Source organism: Tamandua tetradactyla, chromosome 12, assembly GCF_023851605.1.
Source record: "Tamandua tetradactyla isolate mTamTet1 chromosome 12, mTamTet1.pri, whole genome shotgun sequence".
Classification (NCBI taxonomy): domain Eukaryota; kingdom Metazoa; phylum Chordata; class Mammalia; order Pilosa; family Myrmecophagidae; genus Tamandua; species Tamandua tetradactyla.
In genome coordinates this window covers 96973851-96987992 of record NC_135338.1, presented here as the reverse complement: position 1 = coordinate 96987992, position 14142 = coordinate 96973851, and the positions used below count along the sequence as shown (strand labels likewise).

Sequence of the window (14142 nt, the reverse complement as noted above, 5' to 3'; positions counted from 1 at the left end):
AAAGGGCAGGAATTTAGCCCTTCTCTCCTTTCCCACGGAATGCAGACAACCTGGCTGCAGCTCCAGCAGCCGTCAGGGCTATGAGGCAACCCCAGGTCACTCCAGGAGCCACCTATGGAGGCAGCAGAGGAGACAGACAGAAGCAGCCTGGATGCCGGAGGCTATCAGACCCAGGCCACCACCCTCAGGATTTCTTTCACATGAGAGAATAAACCCTTGCGTGCTTAAGCCATTGATTGCTATTTCTAGACTTTTTTAGGCTGTAATTTCTAATGGCACAGAAGGAAATATATGCTCAAATTATACGGATGCTACATTGCTGGTTTATAAGAGAACTGGCAATTTTTCATGATTTTTTCCTATTTCCCAAATTTATGATGATTATAAATATTGGCATAATGATTAAATATGACTATTATGAACATAACTATATAGAATAATAGAAAAAAATCATTAAAATAGCAACTAACAAAATTTTAGAAAAAATAAAAAGAGCTGGACAAGAAAAACAAAAATACGTATGTCAACATATACAGCAAATGTTTGTGTCATACTTGGAACATATGTGAGCTTTCCAACTGTTGGGGTGGGGGAAGGGACACCCTGTTAGACAATGGCTATCCAACATGGAAAAAGAGCTAACACGTACCAGGCTCTTACCCCCAGAAAGCGAGCCAGGTGCCCAGGGGAAGCAGGGCCTTTCTGGCATGGAATTGGGAGATAATCTGCAGGACTTTACACAAGGCACCTTCCGTGATGTGATGGACACTGCCCTCCTACAGCTCCTTTCCAACAGCGAGAGCAGGAGAGCATTAACTCCCTAAACCCTCAAACAATGCTAAAGGTTTAAAATTAAATTCAGTGAAGGCAATCCCCGGAGAGGTTTATAATTATGGTGGTTCAAGTATGCTGCCTTGCCCCAAAGCTTGACCCCGAAGTTGGAGGGGAACCGCTGCTTTGGGGCCTCTCCGCTGGCCCAGGTCCCTGAGTGGGCACGGCGCGCCCGTGCTCCGCCAGCCGCTGCAGGACCGCAAACACGCAGCACGCGTGCTCACCCGGGGGAGAGAAGTTCCTATCAAGGCTCTGTGTACTTTAGAAACTTGGAGATAAGAATAATTAGCCCAGGAAAAAAATTAAACAGGGAAGGGTCCAGGGAGCAGCCAGATCTAGAACTGGGCCTTAATGAAGCATAGGATTTAGAAGAAGTGTGTGTAAGTGTGAGATTGTGTGTGTGTACATGTGTGCATAGTGTGTGTATGTTGGCATTAAATCAGGAACTAATAACAGGTAGTTTTAGAACAGAACACTTGACATTCATTTTACTTTTTATTTGCTGCATTTGTTTTCTGGTATTCTTTCTTTTCAAGAATGGCCTGCCACAAAATATTAACATTCCAAACTTGTTCCAGACACAGTGAACCCCGATTTCATTGTACTGTCTTGCAGTACAGGTGAAATTCAGTTAAAATGAACACCGGGCAGCCTAGAGGGGAAAAGAAGTCGCCTGGGAGGGCTGGCAGCCTGGGTGTGTCTGAGAAGGAAAGAACCCCACCCCCGCCGGCCTGCTGGGTTTCCTGTGGCCCTCCTCATCCTCAGCAGAGCAGGCGCCCGCCCCCGCCCCCCGCCAGGCAGAGTCACTTGGTGAGTGGGCTCGAGGTGCCGCAGGTGATATGGACGCACCATCTCTACTCCCTGCATTGACAAACCTGGAGGCGCCCAAGGACCCACCCAGCCACTGCAGGGCAGGCTGAGTGTCACCCCTGGAATCTAGACAGGTTTGGTGGGCATTTCCATAGGGGCCTCGGGTGGGCCTCGGGTGGGGCCTCCGCTCCATTCCAGGGCAGGGCCGCCACGCTGGGAGAGCGGGTCTGGGGGCTCCGAGGCCCAAGGCCCAGCGCCGGCTCTACCCTCTCTGCGAGCAGGTGACCCCACGGAAGTCACACAACCTCCGCAGGCCCTAAAGCCCTTGTCGGCAAAATGAGATTAGACAATGACAAAGGTCTCCTTCAGCTCAAAATCTGAGGTCCTAGGGATGGAACTGCAGTCCTTGGCTAGAGAGCTCAGGAAAAACCATCTCCCCGGCCTCCTCTGTGGACCACCATTCAGTGAAATTCACCATAACTCTAGACCCCTTGCTCTTTCCAACACTTGACACGTTTCTCTCCGAGTGAAGAAAACAGTTAAGTGTTTTCAGTTGTGCCGTCCACACCAACGACTCCGTCCCACACTCTGCCTGCCTGGGCTCGTGCTGAGTCCGGGCCTTGGGACACAAGTGCTCATGACAGCACAGAACTGCTGTGGGCACTTACAGGGAGGGACCAGGACAGGGTCCAGCAGAGGCCTTGCCGGCAGAGAAAACCACTGCTCAGCACTGGCCATGGGGGTTAGATGGCAGGGAAGGAGCACTGGCCCCTACTGCCCGAGACTCAGTGGTTCAGTGTCCCCTCTAGGCTGCAGAGCCCCAGCCATGCCCCGCTGAAAGGCCCCCGCGACCCGGACCGTAACAGCCAAACGACACGAACCCCCACAGGCTACCTGTTGGCAAACTGTGTTTGGTGTACAGATGTGCATCGGCCTCTGATTCGGCTGCCAGAACCTTCCTCTCCGCCCCTGTTAGTTACTGGCCACGCGAGGAAGCACAGCGGCAGGGATTCTGGGGGCGACGTGCGCTGGCAGCCCCAAAGGTCCTAAGGCAACACGCTGCCAGACTCACGCGTGTCCCGAGGCTAAGGCCCTTAAGGAAAAGCAAACCAACCCCCTACAGTCTCCCCCACTTCCAACCTGCTGGAGGAGGCACATTTGTCCAGGTTTTGCTATAACGCAAGCTCTGGGTCCAGGTCCAAGATGGCGGCTCAGTGAGGAGTGGGGTTTAGCTCGTCTGCCAGAGCAGCTAGTAAATAGCCAGGACAGTACAGAACAACTGCTGGGGCCACATCAGTGACCGGGCACACATAGTGTACTCTGGTCTGCACAAGCTGGACTGGCTGCGAGCCCCCCCAGAACCATGAGTCCCCCAAACCATGACGGCCAGCGCCCCTCCCCCACAGGCTGCTTCCCAGAGGGGAAAGGAAAGGGACTTTACCAGCAGCAGGGGCTGAGCCCAACCAAGGTCCAATTGTGGAATTAATTAACAAATTCTGACCACTACAGATAGACCCCCAGCTCAGCTGAACCTCCAGTAAAAGCTGAAGTTGCTGGTGTTTGCCCCAGTGCAGAGGGGGCAGGGCTGACTGAAAAAGAAAAAAAAAAACAAAAGAATTTTTTTGGGATCGGACAACACAAAATACTTGACAGGGTCTGGGCCGTGAAGGAAAGGAGGGGGCACGTAGGACCTGAGATACACAGAGCAATGTACCAACTTAAGCTCTTGATTGGCAAACCCGAGAAATGGGGGTCCTGCTCTGAAAGGAATTTTCTTCTTTTCTTTTTTGTGGCTGTTTTTCTATGGCTTGATCGCTCTTTAAATACAGCTGCAAGGCTTCTCGAGCTCCTACTGCCCCAAGCAACGGCGGAATTAAGCTTGTCTGAGCAACCAAGAGGCTGGTCAGGTGGAAGGAAGTAATTCCCTGGAGGCTGTGCCTTTCCCAGGAGAGGGGTGGGGAAGCTCAGGTGGAATGCTTCCCTCGAGGAGTTCAGATCCCAGGAACTGGAAAACTGAAGCAATTAAAGCCAGCCTACAACCTCTCCTCTGTCTCAACCACCCCCCAGCAGGGAGAGTCTGCTGAAGTTAAAGGTACAGTGTCGCTTTATGCTGGTGGGACCTGCAGGCAGACAAGCACCACATACCAGGCAGGACAGGAAAAACAGAGTCCAGAGATTTCACAGGAAAGTCTTTCAACCTGCTGGGTCTCTCCCTCAGGGAAAACCGACGCAGGTGACTCTTTCCTCCTGAGAGGCCAGTCTGATCTAAGGAAATCTGACTGCAGGATATAATACCTAAGTAGACCCTCCTAAGAGGGTAAAAAAAGGCACCATACAAGGAGGGCAAGAAAGAAAACAAGAACTGAAAAATTCTGCTCTGTTAAACAAAACCTAAGCTAAAGGTCTAGAATAAGCTGAACTGAATGTCAAAGAAGACAGACAACAAAGTCATCCAGCAAGAAAATTCTAGGTAAAAAAGTGAAAACAATCTTTAAAATATACTAATTAAGGAATTTGTATGTCTAGACAGCAGCAAAAAATAATGAATCATACTAGGAAAACTGAAGATATGGTCCAGTCAAAGGAACAAACCAACAATTCAAATGAGATACAGGACTTGAAACAATTAATTCAGGATGTTCAAACAGACATGGAAAACCTCATCAAAAACCAAATCAATGAATTGAGGGAGGATACAGAGAAGGCAAGGGATGAACAAAAAGAAGAAATTGAAAGTCTGAAAAAACAAATCATAGAACTTATGGGAATGAAAGGCACAGTAGAAGAGATGAAAAAAACAATGGAAACCTACAATGTTAGATTTCAAGAGGCAGAAGATGGGACTAGTGAACTGGAGGACAGGACATCTGAAAGTAGACAAGCAAAAGAAAATATAGGGAAAAGAATGGAAAAATGTGAGCAGGGGCTCAGGGAATTGAATGACAACATGAAGCAGATGCATATATGTGTTGTATGTATCCCAGAAGGAGAAGAGAAGGGAAAAGGAGAAGAAAAACTAATGAAGGAAACTATCACTCAAAATTTCTCAACTCTTATGAAAGACTTAAAATTACAGATCAAGAAGCACAGTGTACCCCAAACAGAATAGATCCAAATAGACGTACTCCAAGACACTTTGCTAATCAGAATGTCAGATGTCCAAAGAGAAAGAATTTTGGAAGCAGCAAGAGAAAAGCAATTCATCACATACAAGGTAAGCCCAGTAAGAAATGTAGATTTCTCCGCAGAAACCATGGAGGCGAGAAGACAGTGGTCTGATATATTTAAGATACTAAAAGAAAAAAACTGCCAACCAAGAATTTTATATCCAGAAAAACTGTCCTTCAATAATGAGGGGGAAATTAAAACATTTTCAGACAAAAAAAAATCACTGACAGAATTTGTGACAAAGATACCAGCTCTGCAAGAAATACTAAAGGGAGCAGTACAGACAGATACGAAAAGACAGGAGAGAGAGGTGAGAAAAGAGTGTAGAAATGAAGACTATCAGTAAAGGTAAAAAGAAGAAAAATTAGATATGACATAAAATCCAAATGGCAAAATGGTAGAAGTACTGCCCTACAGTAGTAACACTAAATGTAAGTGGATTAAACTCCCCAATCCAAAGACATAGATTGGCAGAATGGATTAAAAAACAGGACCCATCTATATGCTGTCTATGGGAGACGCATTTTACACCCAAGGATAAATATAGGCTGAAAGTGAAAGGTTGGGAAATGATATATCATGCAAACAACAATCAGAAAAGAGCAGGAGTAGCTATACTAATATTCAACAAATTAGACTTCAAATGTAAAATAATTAAAAGAGACAAAGGACACTATGTATTAATAAAAGGAACAATTCAACAAGAAGACATAACAATCATACATTTTTATGCACTGAGCCAGAGTGTTCCAAAATATGTGAAGCAAATATTGAAAACACTGAAAAGAGAAACAGACACATCTACCATAATAGTTGGAGCCTTCAATTACCCGCTCTCATCAATGGACAGAACATCTAGAGAGAGGATCAATGAAGAAAGAAAGAATTTGAATAATACAATGAATGAACTAGACCTAACAGACATTTATAGAACATTAACACAACAGCAGGATACACCTTCTTCTCAAGTTCTCGTGGATCATTTTCAAGGATAGACCATATGCTGGGTCACAATGGAAATCTCAATAAATTTTAAAAGACTGAAATCATACAAAACAGTTTCTCAGATCATAAAGGAATGAAGTTGGAAATCAATAATAGGCAGAGGGCCTGGAAATTCACAAATATATAGAGGCTCAACAACACACTCTTAAACAACCAGTAGGTCAAAGAAGAAATTACAAGAGAAATCAGTAAATATCTCATGGCAAAGGAAAATGAAAGCACAACATATCAAAATTTATGGGATGCAGCAAAGGCAGTGCTAAGAGGAAAATTTATTCCCTAAATGCCTATATTAAAAAATGAAGAGTAAAAATTGAGAATTTAACTGTTCACTTGGAAGAACGAGAGAAAGAATAGCAAACTAACCCCAAAGTAAGCAAAATGAAAGAAATAAGGAAGATAAGAGTAGAAATAAATGAAATTGAGAACATGAAAACAATCGAGAAAATCAAAACCACAAGTTTGTTCTATGAGAAAATCAATAAGATTGATGGACTTTTAGTAAGGTTGATAAAAGAGGATGCAAATAAATAAAACAGAAATGGAAGAGGAGACATAACCATTGACTGCACAGAAATAAAGGAAGTAATGACAGATACTATGAACAAGATGAAATGGACAACTTCCTAGAAAGGCATTACCAACCAACACTGACTTGAGAAAAAATAGACGACCTCATCAAACCAATCACAAGTAAAGAAATTGAATTAGTCATTAAGAGGCTCCCAAAAGAGAAAAGTCCAGGACCTGATGGCTTCACATGTGAAATCTACCAAACATTCAAGAAAGAGTTAATACCAATCCTGCTCAAACTCTTCAAAAAAATTGAAGAGGAGGGAAGGCTACCTAATTCATCGCCCTCATACCAAAGCCAGACAATGACACTATAAGAAAAGAAAACTGCAGACCAATCTCTCTGACTAGATGCAAAAATCCTCAACAAAATTCTTGCAAATCATATCCAGCAGCACATTAAAAGAATTATACACCATGATCAAGTAGGATTCATCCCAGGTATGCAATGATGGTTCAATCTAAGAAAATCAATTAATGTAATATACCATATCAACAAATCAAAGCAGAAAAACCACATGATCATCTCAATTGATGCAGAAAAGGCATTTGACAAAATTCAACATCCTTTCTTGTTGAAAATACTTCAAAAGATAGGAATAGAAGGGAACTTCATCAACATGATAAAGGGACTGTATGAAAAACCCACAGCTAACATCATCCTCAATGGGGAAAACCTGAACACTTTCCCCTTAAGATCAGGAACAAGACAAGGATATCCACTGTCACCATTGTTATTTAACACTGTGTTGGAAGTCCTAGCCAGAGCAATTAGACAAGAAAAAGAAATACAAGTCATCAAAATTGGAAAGGAAGAAGCAAAACTCTCACTGTTTCCAGATGATATGATACTATATGTTGAAAACCCCGAAAAATCCACAGCAAAACTACTAGAGCTAATAAATGAGTACAGCAAAGTGGCAGGATACAAGGTCAACACTCAAAAATCTGTGGTGTTTCTATACACTAGTAATGAGCAATCTGAGGTGGAAATCAAGAAAAAAATTCTATTTACAATTGCAACCAAAAGAATAAAATATTTAGGAATAAATTTAACTAAGGATACAAAAGATCTCTACAAAAAAACTGTAAGAAATTGTTAAAAGAAATCACAGAAGACCTAAATAAATGTAAGAGCATATCATGTTCATGGACTGGAAGACTAAATATAGTTAAGATGTCACTTCTACCTAAATTGATTTACAGATTCAATGCAATATCAATTAAAATCCCAAAAATTTACTTTGCAAAAATAGAAAAACCAATAGCCAAATTTATTTGGAAGGGCAGAGTGTCCCGAATAGCTAAAAAAAATCCTGAGAAAGAAAAATGAAGTTGGAGGTCTCACACTACCTGACTCTAATGCATACTACAAAGCTACAGTGGTCAAAACAGCATGGTACTGGCATAAAAATAGATATACTGACCAACAGAATTGAATAGAGTGTTCACATATAGACCCTTTCATCCATGGACATTTGATCTTTGATAAGGCAGTCAAGCCAACTCACCTGGGACAGGACAGTCTCTTCAAAAATGGTGCTTGGAGAACTGGATATGCACTTGCAAAAGAATGAAAGAGGTACCATATCCCACACCCTATACAAAAATTAACTCAAAATGGATCAAAGACCTAAACATTAGATGTAAGACCATAAAACTTTTAGAAGAAAATGTAGGGAAATGTCTTATAAATCTTATAACAGGAGGCGTTTTCCTAGATCTTACACCCAAAGCACAAGCATTGAAGAAAGAAAGAAAGAAATGGGAACTCCTCAATATTAAACACTCTCGTGCATCAAAGGACTTCGCCAAGAAAGTAAAAAGACAGCTACACAATGGGCAGCTGTAAGACAGAGTAAAGTTATGAAGTATGTAACAACATGGATGGACTTTAAGGACATTATGCTGAGTGAGATTAGCCAGAAACAAAAGGACAAATACTGCATAGTCTCATTGATATGGACTAACATTAATGAATGAACTTGGGGAATTTCAGTTAAGACCAGAGACCATCAAGGGATAGAAATAGAGTAGATATTGGGTAATTGGAGGTGAAGGGATACAGACTGTGCAACAGGACTGATTGTAAAAATTCAGAAATGGATAGTACAATACCACCTGATTATAGCACAATAATGTTAGTACACTGAATGTAGCTGAATGTGAGAATGATAGAGGGAGGAGGGCTGGGGGCACAAAGGAAATCAGAAGGAAAGATAAACGATAAAGACTGAGATGGTATAATCTAGGAATGCCTAGAGTGTACAATGATAGTGACTAAATGTAGAAATTAAAAATGTTTTTGCATGAGGAAGAACAAAGGAATGTTAACATTGCAGGGTGTTGAAAATAGATGGTAATTCATATTTTAAAACTTTAACTTATACATGTATGAGACTAAAGAAAAAAATGTTTATTTGGTACAAAATTTATATTTTTTTTTTTTTTTTTTTTAGAGAGAGGGAGGAAGGGAAGGAAAGACAGAGAGAAGGAAGGAAGGATGGAAGGAAGGAAGGGAGGAAGAAAGGGAAACATCTTCTTGTTTTATTGTATTTTGTTTGTTTGTTTGTTTGTTTTTACATGGGCTGGGGCCGGGAATCGAACCGAGGTCCTCCGGCATGGCAGGCAAGCACTTTGCCCGCTAAGCCACCGCGGCCCGCCCCAAAATTTATATTTTGAGTAGTGCATTTCCTAATATAACTTATATGGACAGTTTAATTGAACACCATAAATACATGGAACCTTGAATAGGGCATGAGATTTTGTAGGTTTGTCCAGAGTGATGCCCCGAAAAACCCCAGAGTGATATGAACAGTGAATAAAAATATATTTGTAATGTTCCCTTAGGGGAATGGCAAGAAAGGGGGGAAAATCCAACTTCCCCATTTGGAGAATCCCTGATATTCTCATAAGCAGTGGGGACAGCCAAATTAATAGGCTGAGCCCTCAATCTTGGGGGTTGTTCATATGAAACTTATCCCTGCAAAGGATAGACTAAGCCTACTTAAAATTAGGCATAAGAGTCACCCCCAGAGAACCTCTTTTGTTGCTCAGATGTGGCCTATTTCTCAGCCAACACAGCAAGCAAACTCACCACTCTCACCTTCTCTATGTGGGATATGACTCCCAGGGGTGTAAACCTCCCTGGAAACGTGGGACAAATACTAGAATGAGCTGGGACTCAGCATTAAGGGATTGAGAACATCTTCTCAACCGAAAGGGGAAACAGAGAAATGAGACAAAATAAAGTGTCGTGGCTGAGAGATTTCAAACAGAGCCGAGAGGTTATCCTGGAGGTTATTCTTATGCATTTTATAGATAACCCCTTTTTAGTTTAAGGTGTATTAGAGAGGCTGGAGGAACTGCCTGAAACTGTAGAGCTGTGTTCCAGAAGCCATGTTTCTTGAAGATGAACGTATAATGATAAAGCTTTTGCAATGTCACTATGGGATTGTGAAAATCTGTGTCTGATGCTCCTTTTATCTATGATATTGACAGATGAGTAAGAAATATGGATTAAAAATAAATAAATAATATAGGAAACAAATGTTAAAAAAAAAAAAAGAGTACTAACAGTACAACATTCCTTTTCTCTAGTTATTAAAGCAGCTCTTCGAAACATCTATCTTTTGGCCTAGAAGTGCTGTACCATTTCCAATTTAGTATATCTTTCCCAACACCTCAAAGATTCAACCTCTTTTGTACTTCCTAACATTTAAACTTAATTGTATAAAAAGCAGGTGACTTCTAGGCTCCCCCAGCAAACCTTTATTTGAGCATGCCTCTGATGACAAATAAGTTTAATACCACAAGTATCTCTGAGTGTTATCAACCGTCTATAGTGCTGGGTTGAGAAGAATTTTGAAGCTGTATATGAACTCTGTAAGAATGGGTGACACAATCACCTAATGATGTTGGTCATAAACTTCTGTGGGCAGCAAGGATAACATTACTTACACTGGGTTATTTATTTTATTTTTTATTTTGTATTTATCTTCCCAACCAGCCTTCTGGCTCTTCAAAGGTAAACACATTGCCTTTTTTATTTATTATAGTCATTGCATAATAGAGGGCAACTCAACATTCAATTGCTACATAGAATACAATGAATTGATAGGTATACCTGATAACATCAGTAAGTTACTGAAGCAAATACTATCCCTCATAATTCTACTTAGGATGACAACCCACCTAAAGGAGATGAAATGTTTTTGAAAATAAGAAAACTATTTCCATGATATATACTCTGATATGTGCTATATAATCTACACAGGTAGCAATGTGACGCTAAGTCACAACTCACAACTCAAAATTCAGTAGTGAAAAATCAAAGGAACAGTGTACCTTTAGAATGACTTTTTAATATCCACATGAGGTTCTTTATGTATAAATTCTTCCCCCATAAGAATATAAACTATCGTACTTGGAGGCAAAACTTCACAGATCATAATCATTCCGATGGCCATGCTGGGCTAAAGGTAAGAGATCCATGTGCCTTTCAATACCCTCCCTACCCCTCCTTCCTTGAGGATGGTTTCACTGCTATGTTGAATTGAAAACTGGAAAAAGAAAAACAAAGTGCTTTGTTAGATTTTAGCTGGAAACCAGGAAGAGGGCTTGGGTAGGGGGAGTTAGGCCTGAAAGCATAGAGGGGAAAGCAAACCGGTCACCACCATCAGGAAAGTTGGGAAGATTCTAGAAAACACAAATTCTATAGTACCCAGATAACAGAGTTACTCAGCATTCACTAGGGACCAGGAGAGTTCTCCTTTAATCCTTAAAACAATCCTAGAAGAACATGTAATATTATTCCCATTTTACAGATGAGAAAACTGAGATGCCAAAGTCACACACAGCCAGTAGGTGGCAAAGCCAGGATTTGAACCCAGGCAGGGTAACTCCAGAGTTCATATTCCTAAACCACCCCATATACCACACTACACAACCTCTCAGATAACAATCTATTACAGGTCCAAAAACAAGAGCTGCCCCCAAATAATGATATGTGCAATCTGAGCCTGGCTATCAAATAATGTAAAAACCAAACTATGTATTGTTTTCATATTTCTAAACTTTGAAATGCAGCTAGATTATTTTCCCTATTAAAAATCTTGTTTGAAAAAAAGAATGCAAGCACTGAAGTGAGACCGCCCAGTGTCAAACCCTACCCACCCCCCACCCTCGTCCCCCAGTGCTTGTCCTTGGACAAATTTCTTAACTCCCCCTGGGCCTCATCTGGAAATGCAGTGTGTTAATACACAGGCAGTGTTTAAAACAATGCCTGGCAGAGAGTAAGTGCCCCCAAATACTAGCTATTATCCCAGCACCACTAAATTGTCTGTATTTTGCCTCAGTAAACTGCTTAAAACTGTAGAAATTACCACAAAAGATACTCTGACGTAGAGGCTCATCAACAAAGAAATAACTAGGTGAGTGACTGCTTGTGTGTCCTCCAACAAGTTTAAATTAATCCCAAGTCTTATCCTTCTTAATTATTCTAAAGCAGAACCATGTTAAACTTAATAAATCACTGCATAATATGCTCTAATCATCAGGTCCCATAAACAGTTCGAAGATAAGTGTTGTTCTTGTTCGGTATTAAAACGGGTCCTGGCAGCACACAGAGACCCCTCCTCACGACACACACTCACACACACACACACTCTGTCTCTCTCTGTCTCTCCCCGTTCTCTCCTGTCTGTGCCCTCTCTAGCACCTCCTCCCTGCAGGGAGCCCCAGTTCCGTCCACTGCTGCTTTCCTAGCAAACCTCTCCAATGGCCAGCACAGGCTGCCTCTGGCAGACTTGATTCATCAAAACTGTCCTGCGAGTGCTGCCAGGAGGACAAGCTGATGGTCAGAGCACACTGTTCTGTTGTTTCTGGCTGATTTCGCTCAGCATAATGTCCTTAAGGCTTACCCACGTTGCATCCTTTGTGACTTTATTCTGTCTTACCGCTGTGTAATATTCCATCGTATGAATATATCAGAAAAAATATGAAACACTTCACAAGTTTGTGTGTCATCCTTTCCTAGGGGCCATGCTAATATTCTTTGTAGGATTCCAATTTTAGTTTATGTGCTGCTGAAGCGAGCACTAAATAGTTCAAGATTAGAAAAATGTTAGTTTTAAAGCAACTGCTAGGGAATTTTCACATATAAAGGCTGTGGAAATGGACCCCTGGGCAGTCCTGAGCTTGGCTTATCAGGTCCCCCTACTTAGGATACGGAAAGGTCTAGGAAAATAAAAAATAAAAATTCAAAAGCTCTAAGAGTGAAAGGGCAGCCCTCTGAGTTGAAATATTCTAGGGTTTTAGCTAAGTGGGACTGCTTTTCCAAGTAAATGGACAGAAGTAAATTCACACCCTGGAATGCCCCTCTCCCCCAAGGCCACTGTGTTCTAGGGTCCCCCGCCCCGGCAGCGCTCCAGGCTGCTCGACAGCCCACGGGCGAGTCCCGGGTTTTGACCACACTTCATGTCAGGGAGGCATTTACTCCCCGTGTCCGCTCCAGTTCCCCCAGGGGCTACCTCCCCCCAAAGCCGTGTACAAGCCTGCTATAAAACACTCCGCACCCAATAAAGCAGGTCCCCCCGCATCAGGCAGACACTTGGCTGCTCAGTGTACGTTACATGGGGTCCCTTCTCTGCAGGCCCTCCCAGGGCACAGCGTGACACTCTTGTCTTCCCGGGAGCTGAGGCACTGGCTGAGCAGGCTGATGGCAGCGTGCTCCATCTCACATGGGGAATCACTTCTGCGCAACCGGGGAAGAAAGGGATTCCACTTACCAACAGCTGACCTACCCGCGTGAGGCGGGTAAGGCAGCAGTTCGTAAATGAAGAACACACAACCCACTAAAGAAGTGTGTGGATATCACTGCTTGCAAACCACATCCCTCCTCTGACATCCTGCCCAGCTCCCCATGGGTGTCAGGGATCAGCGTCATTCTAGCTCCGTGGGGGCTACAAAAGGGTGTCATCCCCAGCGTCCATGAAGTGGCTGGAAAACAGTGCAAATCCATATATAATTAAGTACTAAATCCTGGAGCACAGACTAAATACTAGAGGAATTCATAAACAAGAAGGAGGTGGGCTCAGACGGCTGGGGAACGGCGGGAAGAGGAGGGAATGGAAGAGAAGGCGAGCCTCCTGTTGCTCGGCATAAATGAAGAGCACAAAGGCAAGGCCCGCTGGGCAGCATGCGCTCGCAGAGGAAGCAGAAACGGGGCCCCCACCCAGCCCTCAGCCAAGTGTCCAAGTCCTCAACCCCGCCGAGTCCCCCCGACCGGGAGCCATCACTACCAATCTCAGTGCAACCATCTTCTCCAGGGGACGAGTGCATCACTCACGTGCCTGGTCCTTTCCCCAGCCCCGAACATCAGCTCCTCTCTCAGCCTCACAGAGAAAATGCTAAACTGCGGACTACAGGTTGGAGGTCCGAGACCCTCATCCTGGGACCCAGCACTGTGCTCTGGCTGATGCTCACAGGCAAGTCTCCCAATCTTTAAAATGAAGGCACAGGACCAGACGATCACAAAAACAATACTTGTGTAGCTCTACAGTTTACCAAGTGCCTGTAATTTTAATATATTATTTCACTGACTCCTCAAACATGCCACAAGATGCACTGGGGCTAACCGTGGAAACCAAGAATGGGATTTACTGTGGACAAAGGACAGCCTCAGACATAACCTCGCTTGGTACTTAGAAGAGCTCTTTGAGCTGTGATTACCGTGAGCGGGACACTGAGGCCTGG

The 14142-nt window shown here is 43.1% G+C and overlaps 1 protein-coding gene and 1 non-coding gene across 7 annotated transcripts in view; both read right to left on the bottom strand.

Moving 5' to 3' along the window:
- ABHD2 (abhydrolase domain containing 2, acylglycerol lipase) overlaps positions 1 to 14142 on the bottom strand; it is a 118505-nt gene that overhangs the window by 90482 nt on the left and 13881 nt on the right. The gene's annotated exons all lie outside the window — the stretch shown is intronic.
- LOC143652760 (U6 spliceosomal RNA) lies at positions 12380 to 12486 on the bottom strand. The gene has a single exon (XR_013160823.1). It is a non-coding gene; the product is annotated as a U6 spliceosomal RNA (small nuclear RNA).